The sequence below is a fragment of the Sinohyriopsis cumingii genome, chromosome 15 (assembly GCF_028554795.1).
Source record: "Sinohyriopsis cumingii isolate HCF-2022 chromosome 15, ASM2855479v2, whole genome shotgun sequence".
Taxonomy (NCBI): Eukaryota; Metazoa; Mollusca; class Bivalvia; order Unionida; family Unionidae; genus Sinohyriopsis; species Sinohyriopsis cumingii.
Window position 1 is genome coordinate 82,690,038 of NC_142975.1, and position 10,253 is coordinate 82,700,290.

Here is a 10,253-nt window from a genome sequence, read left to right on the forward strand (position 1 = left end):
AAGTAGAAGACAGAATTAGAAAGGAGAACGGGGAAGTAAAAATCATAAAAGCAAGCACAGAGCGATAGAATATTCTGGGAAACGGAAACAAAGAGGGAAACTATAGAGTCATGGAAGAGAGGTTAGAGATTGTGAAACAGTCTCATTGAGAAGACATGAGGTTTAAAATACAGGAATATGGACACAGAATAAAAAGAGAAAACTGAATTATTAACTGGAAAGAGGGAACGCTAGAAAGCCTCTAACTCGGATTAATTAGGAAACCCAGTATTTCACCCATATGATGACGCGAAGGATAATATAGACATTTATTTATAATGGTTTGCTAATGCCAAGAAGTGTTGAAATTATGATTGGTCGCTTGTTCACATCGCGTTGCTAGAAGGTAAAAGGCTGGATGTACCTTTGTATCTCCTGTTTCACAATGCGTCATATTATGACCAAAGAGGAGATGTACTCCGTAACAGATACGAGTTTATAGATTGATTCTTTGGATTAAAGAGGCGTTCTCACGGAGTGCATGTGCTTCTGGTTTATGTCGGCACATCAGACTGATATCTGTACATGGGGAAATTAATTAGAGCCACATCCCCCAGGCGTTTATGTGCTCACAGAGCACTGCTAATTTAGCAATCAGGTCGTGTGACTAGGTGTCCCTATCGACCTGAATGAAAGGCTCTCATGAGTGGGAATGGACCCAACACACATTCATGTTATCATAAAGTTGGAATTCAGTCAGTTGTAGACTGCACTAGGTGTCGACCCAAGCAATTTGTAACGTCCGCTGAGATTGGTCGCAGCGATGACGTCACAACATGACATCTAGCTTTAGACGGGTGGAAATTGTTCCACATCTCCGTCTCTTTACTTTGTCAAAGCGAGGTAAGGAGGAAAGGTGCTCGATAAGCCAGCCATGGATGTTGTGAACTCCCTAAAACACCAGCTCGTACTGAACCAAATTTAGTCCAGTGATTTAAATGGACAATAAAAAATACCAATGTTGTGTCAGCCACCTGTGCAATTCAGTCAAATCATACAAGTCTTAAATATTTTTGGTATGTCCTATCCGTTAAAGGAAATTTTAGTACAGAGTGTACGTTGCAGATATGTCTAAGCGACATAACAAAAGGTTGGTCACTATTAGGTAAAATATATTTCACTTTTGAAGTGGTGGTAGCGAAAGGATCAAGTCAGTAATGTAGTTTTATCGAATAGGGATACCAAGCCGAAAAAGGTACCATTAGATAAGAGGCAATTTAGAAGGAGTCCTAAGAAGGGCATTTTTATACGGCAGGAGGGAAGGTGTTCCTTCTGTCCTCCTCTTCACACAGTTTAGCAGCTGAGTTTCTCTTCGCTTGCGTGCATGGTATCCCTCAAACCTATGGAATTCTCATAGGAATTCCGCAGCGTCTATTAGGGTTGAAACTGGATGCTCTGCGTACGCCACATTAAAGCGTCTCTGAAGAATGCGTTTTCCCTGGTGCCAAAGTTTTGTTGTGGGTTTCTTTGTCTTGAGGGATCTCCAGTTTATGATTTCGGTGGATTTGATGAATCCTCTTGATGGCCTGATGTCCGCTACTGCTAAACGTAGTCCCAATGTGTTGAGCCTTTTGATGTCTGGGTCGCTGTCGTCAAGTGATACTGCCCATTTTGTGGTTTCTTTGTCCCTTTCGACTGCGGTTATTGTTATTTTTGCAGAGAAAGGTGAACACGGTCCCTGGGGAGTTTCCAAGAGACTTTGGATATCTTGGAATACTTGCTCTTGGCTAACCTGCTGTATTGTTGTAGTAGGTGTAGGAGTACTGGTCCTTGGTGGTGGTGGTGGTGGTTGTGGTGGTGGTGATTTTGAAACAACGATAGCAGATGATCCTTTGGGAGATTGTTGTTGTTGTTGCTGTTGTATTTCCAGAACGTGGTCTGATTGGTCGAGGGCAGTCAATACCGGTGGCCAGGCACTACTACTAGTAGTAGTAGTTATCTCGGTAGGCTGCTCGTGTCTGGACTCTTTGAGGGTCGACTCCTATGCCGTTTTCGCAAGAAGTCATAGTCATGTAAATTTTGCAAAGACAACTCTTTTTCTGTTTTATTTGTTTGTCTTGTCTAGGTTTTGTATTTGCCTTTGAAAAATACTCATTAAGAGTCGAAAGCGCTTAAGCTAGTTAGATACTAGTTTTGCTCTGTTCGTGGTGAGTTTATTACACACACACACACACACACACACACACACACATATATATATATATATATATATATATATATATATATATATATATATATATATATATATATATATATATATATATATATATATGTGTGTGTGTGTGTGTGTGTGTGTGTGTGTGTGTGTGTGTGTAAGCTTTATGTACTACCTGGAAATAACAAACGGTGAGATTTAAATTAAAATTTTCCTGCCATAAATTCTCATTTTCATTTTCAATCTTTAAGAAAGACATTATAGATTCACAATGAATTTCACGTGTCCTTTGTTTGACTGGAAGGCTTCTGATCTGGCGATTTCTGCAAATACCTGTAATCTACATTAGAAAACAAAGTCTCGTCTGCTATTTAAAATGTCTTGATAGTGTGTGTAGCGGAATACGGAAATGTTGTTTGCTAGCATGCGCTGTAGTGTTTGTTACTAAGTGACGCAGAAAAAGCAGCCGATAGTTTAGACTCATTGGCATAAGTGTGTATTTCTAATATTTTATATATCTCGAAATTAACTAATTGTTTTATCCGCAGTTTATATGAAGATATCATGAATGCATGATTAAATGTTGCAGGACTGAGAGACATTCGATTTCGACATAAATAATGTTTGCAATATGGGTTCTAAGTTCAATATGATTGTTGGTTTATGTAGCCGTCAGGCTTAAGCTACCTCCGTACAGGTAGAACTTTTTTATAGTGAGACCCTTTATTGAAAAATGGATATGCTCCGGAATCTGGCCGCTTTTCGTTCATGTACTATTTAGACATCCATCGCTCTTAAGGCGGCGAAAATGTAGCTGACCAGATTTTCTTTGGAATTGTCCCACTGTAGGTTCAAAAAGATGATGATTTACACTGATCTTTCATCCAGCGGCAGTGACAGTACGATTGTGTGAATACACCAGGTTGATGCATACTTAAGATAGGACTGTCAGGCAAATCGTTTTATTATTACAAATTTCCCACCATCGAATAATTATAAAAATGCATGCATGCTGCATGTCATGTACTACACTTAAATTTCCAAAATAATGGGTCGATATCATTTATAGTAGATAAAAGCTGACAATCATGTATGCTATCAGAGGGAAATGCTAGAAATATGTACGGGAATCATTATGACTCGTGTAATATTTAAAGAAATCGTATTGGCTGATAACGTGACAGATGCCGTTTTACTCCGCACAATACTTACTATATTTAAATGGAAGCAAACCTGAAGATTCACCTACTCTTATGACCAAAAAAAACTACCTGAAATATGTTAATGTATACTATATAAAACACAAATTACGATATAAACAGAACACAGTGATTTAAGACCTTGTCAATGATAAAAATCGTCACTTTAAAATCAAGAGTAACACAAAGACAGATATTCTGCATTCCGATTGTTTTCAGAATATTATTTGTCCTAGGAAATAACAAGAGCGATTTATTTTGTCATTTTGTGAAGCGCTGAGGATGACATTTGACCTCTAGAGTGACAATATGCCTTATTGACATTTTAAACAAGGAATATTAACTTTCAAATATCAAGTGACCATTGCAGAAGACACCAACAAGCACAGGTTTACATTAGGTTTTACTTAAACAAATTCTCACTTTGATAGACTTCGGATCCAAACGGATCAATGATCTTCATATGTTAATGTCCTTTTTGCTGACTTGGAATAATTGTGACCTATTAATTTCTGCAAGTGTTCGAACATTAGCAAAACATTGTTTTTTCTGACCCTATATATATTTACATTATCTGATAATAATTATATATATATATATATATATATATATATATATATATATATATATATATATATATATATATATATATATATATATATATATATATATATATATATCTTGACAGAACCAATGATTGTGTAAACCCAGTTATCAAGCTCTACGGATTGTTATTGACTCTGTCACCGATCTCTCTGCACTAAGTCATTCATGACAAGGAAAGGTGGACGTCGAAAACGTAAGTGCTTTTCGGACAAATAAACAAGACAAGGCAAGTAAACTTCTGTGTCAGTGCTCTCCAGACATTGGTGAATGGCACCTCATTTCAACAGACTATCGGTTACATCTTAGTATCAGAGACCGACCAATAAACATCTTTTGTCGAGGCTGGGGCACTTAAAATTTCTGACACCAAATCAGTTTTTGAAGAAATACATTCTTGCTCTAATTAATAGGGAAATTAAATAACTTATTGTCTCGGTTAAATTGACAAAAAATAAATTAACTATAGGCACCACACACACACAACACACACACACCAACAAAAAGACATACATTTGTTTCAAAATCAGGGTGAGATTTCAATGACCTTTCCCATCCATTTGTATATATATTGATACTTCTATTAGGGTTTGAGGACAGAAGGAATACTCTATCGAAAAATTGTAATTCGCAATAACAATGATGTGTCTGCAGATGGTAGGTTGCTACTCGGCCTTGCCAACTTGAACTATATTACACTGCACCCAATCTGAAAGAAATCAGCAATAAAGGTTATCTTCTCATATATAACAAGTATAACATTCATTACGAGTTTAATTCGATACGAGTGAGATGAACCTATATCGTCGAAACATTTTGACCTCTTGCTCTCCATTTTGCATTACTAGTGGTACGAGTACATATTTCGTGACATACATCACGCCTACATTGTAGAATTGAATATGTGTCTTTGTAGTCAGAAGGGATGGCAGACTGAGAAATGTAATAGTCGTGGTTAAGCTTTACAAGTCCTGACCACAAATGCTTACTGACAAGAACTAAAACTCTATTAGACATCAAACTATTGGAATTATAAACACCTAGATCCGAGGACTATTGCTAATTGTGAGTCATGTATTTGTCCATTATACCAGAGGAGAGATGAGACATGTGATACTAACAAAGCCTGTGCTGGCATGTGTTTTCTTCGTCACGGATCGGACGCTTACAAGGTTACAGCGACATGTTTCTGGTTGTTGTTATCATAATGACTATAATACAAATTATGTCGGCATTGTTGTGTATTTATAAACATTGTGACAATCACTTAATATGCTTGATATTATTGAACAACCCCATTGCAAATGGGTTTTTGTTGCCATTATTGACTATCTGAGTCTTTATGCCATGGACACGGTGGCTGCAAGATTTGGCTAGTCATTTGACTAGCAGTGCAGACTGGTGTGTACCAGGTAAATTTTGTCAACGCCGTTTCTTCGTGCCCACTTTAGACGCAAAAAATGTTAATGTTAATACTCAAAGTTGTTTATTTTCCAATTAGTATCGTTCATATCGGGCTCATATAGGGTCTCTTATTCAGGTAACGCTTCATGTATGATCGTTCCGGTCTGCTAAGCCAGGTGATACTTGGACTAATTTTCGAAAATATCCTTCTTGCCAAAGTGAAAGGATCAGTCTCTATCAGTAGTAAACAATACATGCAATATGACTATGATAATTTTATCATTTGGGATTTCCTGTCAAATGCCTTCATGAAATCCACAAAGACGTGGTACAGATCGTGCTGGTGTTGGAGGTAATTCCCACACAATATCCTGAAGTTGAAGATCTGCTCTGTTGTGCTGCGCTCTGATCTGAACCCCGCCTGCTATTCGGCAACGATATTTTCAGCCTGTAGTTTTAGTCTGTTCAGCAGTATCCTTAACATGACTTTGCTTGGATGGCTTATAAGACTGATTGTACGGTGATTTTGACACTGTTGCCAGTTGCCTTTCTTGGGGAGGGTGATGATCAGTGATTGGGTTCATGGCGATGGCCATACTCCTGTTTGCCAGATCTTGTTGCAGATGTTTGTGAGGGCGCTAATCATTGTTTCTCCCCCAGCTTGGATTATTTCTGCTGGGATGTTGTCCACCCCTGCTGACTTACACTTTCTCAGTGATCTCACTGCGGCTTCTACTTCGCGTAGGATCGGGTGGTTGTCGTCGTTAGTTGCTGGAGGGATGTTCAGTACCTTCGGATCCATTGTGGCTCGGTGGTTGTAAAGTTCTGCGCAGTACTCTGTCCATCTTTTCAGAATATATTTTTCTTCTGTGAAGCAGTTTCCGGCTTTGTCCTGTAAGGAGATAACCAGTCGTCGTTTTGTGCTTGCTAGAACATGGACCAGTTGGTATGCTTTCCTGCTGTTGTTTCTTTTCAAGTTTCCCTCAATGTCTTTGGGCATTTATTCTATCCAGTTCTCTTTTGCATTTTTCAAGCTTCTCTTGCCTTCCCTGTTGACTGCCTTGTACTGCTCTGTCACTTTTTGTATCGTTCTTTTTCTTCTTCAGTTCCCTCCTCTCGTCACACAAATTCAGAACCTCAGCTGTGACCCAGGGTTTCTTGACTGGGCGATGTCTACCGAGGATATAGCTGGCTGTTTCGGTCGTTGCTGTATTAAATGCGGGGATTAACGTGTCCATGTCGGTATTATCAGCATCGAGGATAGTGAGCGGTGCAAATTTCCCACCAGTCATTGGATGGAAGGCTTTTGCTACTTCAGGATCCTTCAATTTCTCGAGATCAAATTTTATTTTATTCTTGTGTGGCTCTCTTTCTTGACCTTCTTTATATGTAGCCTCACCAGATGATGGTCACTTCCTATGTCCGCTGCGGGAAAGCTTCTAGTTTTGCCGATGTTTATACTTGACTGTAGGCGCCTCTTCACCATGATGTGATGATCTGCCATGTCCATCTTCTGGATAATTTGTGCTATCCTAAAGTGTTTGCCAGCATAAGGTCGTTGTAACTAGAGAATTCCAGGAGCATCAGTCTTCTCTCATTTGTCTGTGCATTGCAGCAGCGCCCACATGTTCCTTTCCAGTTCATGCAAGCGTCCTCGCCTATCTTGGCATTCCAATCACGCTGCACAACCAGAATGTCTTTTTGCGATGTTTTATCCACAATTTCTTGTAGCTGGTCATACAAGTCTTCCACATACTGTGATGCATTTCATGTTTTGTTTTTGTTGTTGTTTCTTAAACAAACTATAATATTCTAAAAAATCGATTTTAAAAAAAAAAAAAAACATGAAAGTGTCCAAAGGCCTCTGTTACGAGTCTATAATCTTACAATAAGTAACAGAAAAGAGTGAAGGCAATAAACTTTGTAAAATTTAACAAATAATTTATTTCCCTTGAATGTAAAGTGAAAAATGAAAAAAAAAAGAACTTGCCATTTTACGAATTAAATTCAAAATAATCCAAGAATTAAAACACAAGTCATAGTCATTAAAGTCATGAATGAAACTAAGTTCAAGTCCCGATGAGATCAAAATTTGAAGGCGATGACGTCTGTTATGGTCAATGAAGTGCTGTTGTGTCAACAGTCTCTTGTTGAATCACATAAATATTCCAGGTTTGAATTCAGTATAAATTCCAATGAATGTCTTTATTCAAGAATTTTCTCAGAGCAAGTTTGTATTTCTCGAGAAAATAATCAATTGAATTCAATAATTTGAAGAAAATAAAATTCAGCCCAAACTGGTCACAACATAACACAACTTACAGTGTTAGATGTTAAAGCACACCTGATAGAATTCTGACAGTTGCAAGATAATATAGTTCTATGTTTTACCACAGGTCACAAATTAGCATTTTCTACAAACAACCATTACCTAATGGAAATAACTTTATTTTTTTATTATTTGCGAGATACCGACTTATAGTCAACCGGGACACAATACAATCTGGGTGAGTTTGCAATAAGTAACTTATCATGCGTAAATGGCAGGTGCCTTCAAGCAATCGGGTGATACTTTCGTCTCATTTGCGATTTTGTTATTTGACATAAGTGATACACACTACACATAGGAATGCATACGCAAGCCGGCATCCGCTACATATATGGAGTTCGTGGATATATTTTTTTTAAAATAATTTTCGCATGATGAAAATGAAGGAATATATGATAACAATGCAAGGTTAATTTCTTTCATTTTATTTTCAAACAAGGGTATGTTTATCAATTTGTTTTCTACCGTGAGTGTGGGGGGGACACAAATTAGACACAAAATTATTTCCTTTCTAATTTGTACGGAATAATGGAGCAAAAATGATTGACGATATTGACCAGTAATGACAAGCTTTCAATTTACGCGCGCAAACACTAAGACAACTTGAAAAATAAAAACAAACAATAAAATTAACTGGTAAGAGCTTCATATTGCAGCAAATAAATACTGACAAAATGCTCAACATTATTCTCTCTCTCTCTCTCTCTCTCTCTCTCTCTCTCTCTCTCTCTCATGTGTAATCTAGTATGCATTGTATGCAGCTGTGTTACAACGTGAAGCCTAAAATTAAGTATATTTGTTATAATATCTCATGTACACTACCCTTAGCAAAATGTATACGTATTATGTAGAATATTATCTGTTACCTATTTTTGTTTTATAAATGATTATTGATAATTTGACCGGAAGATTGAGAATGTCGTTGTGAAGATGCATATATTTGTTAGCATACAAAATGTACATAAATATTTTAATTTGAACAAGCAAGATATGTCAGTTTGTGTTTTCTCTCATAAATATGTACGTTACGAAGTATGATTATTTTCTTTCAAAGAATATCAAAATAGTTTGTTTAAATTTTAAATTTATGTTTTTTTCCCTAAAACCTATCTTACATAGCATCTACATTTTTTGAAGAAAAAGAACGTACAAACTATTGCTAAGATTGGCCGAATTGTATTTCGAGTTGGGCCGAATTGTCTTTGGGCCAAATTCACTATAATCCGGCATAAATGATACAACTTTCCCATCCCTCCCCTATTCGATCCCACAGATTAAATACACTTTTTTCTGGTAAACATGGTTTTTCGGAAAAAGAAAGAACGCTTTTTCCCATCATCACTCTTTTGGTTACATCCGTATGCAACACAGTGCACCATATTTGCTGTACAAAAGCACGATCGTACGCTATATCACACAGACATTTACGTGTAGAAATTAAGCTCTTGAATGGCTAGGTTGAATAGAAGGGATAAATGTACGTCATATCCGGTTTTGGCACGCGAAAACTACCGATTGTTTACGGAGATTGCCGAATCATTTTTTTTTTTTTCATTTTATAAAGCGGAGTTTTAAGTCTAATTAAACATTTGTATGGTGTGCATACATAACCAATGCGTTTTGTTTATAATAATAATAATATCACACGTTTGTACAAAATAGGTGGCCGGTGACCTTTAAATATACATACCTCTCTCTCTCTCTCTCTCTCTCTCGACCAACGTAGCAAGATACTGTCCAAAATCTGTGAACTGACGAATGTTGAGGATTTTCATTTGCGTCATCCCACGATATATCTGGACTTACGAATGATGGTAAAAGTTAAGTCGAACCGACAAAAGGATGAGAGAGAGAGAGACAAAGAGAGAGAGTTTTAAAGTCAAACAGACCAGAGAGAGAGAGAGAGAGAGAGAGAGAGAGAATGTGTGTCTTTGGTCAGTTTTACTGTTTCTAAGTAGGAATAATGTCTTATATCAACTGTAAATAATTTAAAATATTTTAATTACCTCTTGTTAATTACCGCTTATTTTCTATTCCACATTAATTTGTATGAGCCGGTTGGTGAATGGCTTAGCGTTCATGTGAATGGCGCAGCTAAACAAGTGTTTGTAGTGCTCTACTTTTAGGATTTAAACCATCTTTCATGTTTATATAATAAGTGTGTATTATATTGATTTAATCAATGTTAAGAAAATAGAAACTAAAAAGGAAAAAATCAACTTGTCAACGTGCAAAGGTGATTGTGACTAGCCACAAAAGGCATATAACTACATATTGTTGCGGGCACACTCGGGGATGTAAGTTCATTCACTCGGTCAATACACAACGGCCTGTGGTAAATCTTAACTCCGTTCAAAGGGGTAATATATATGTATTTGCATGTGATGTAAGTAAAATACACACACACACACACACACACACACACACACACATATATATATATATATATATATATATATATATATATATATATATATATATATATATATATATATATATATATATATATATATATAACGTGTGT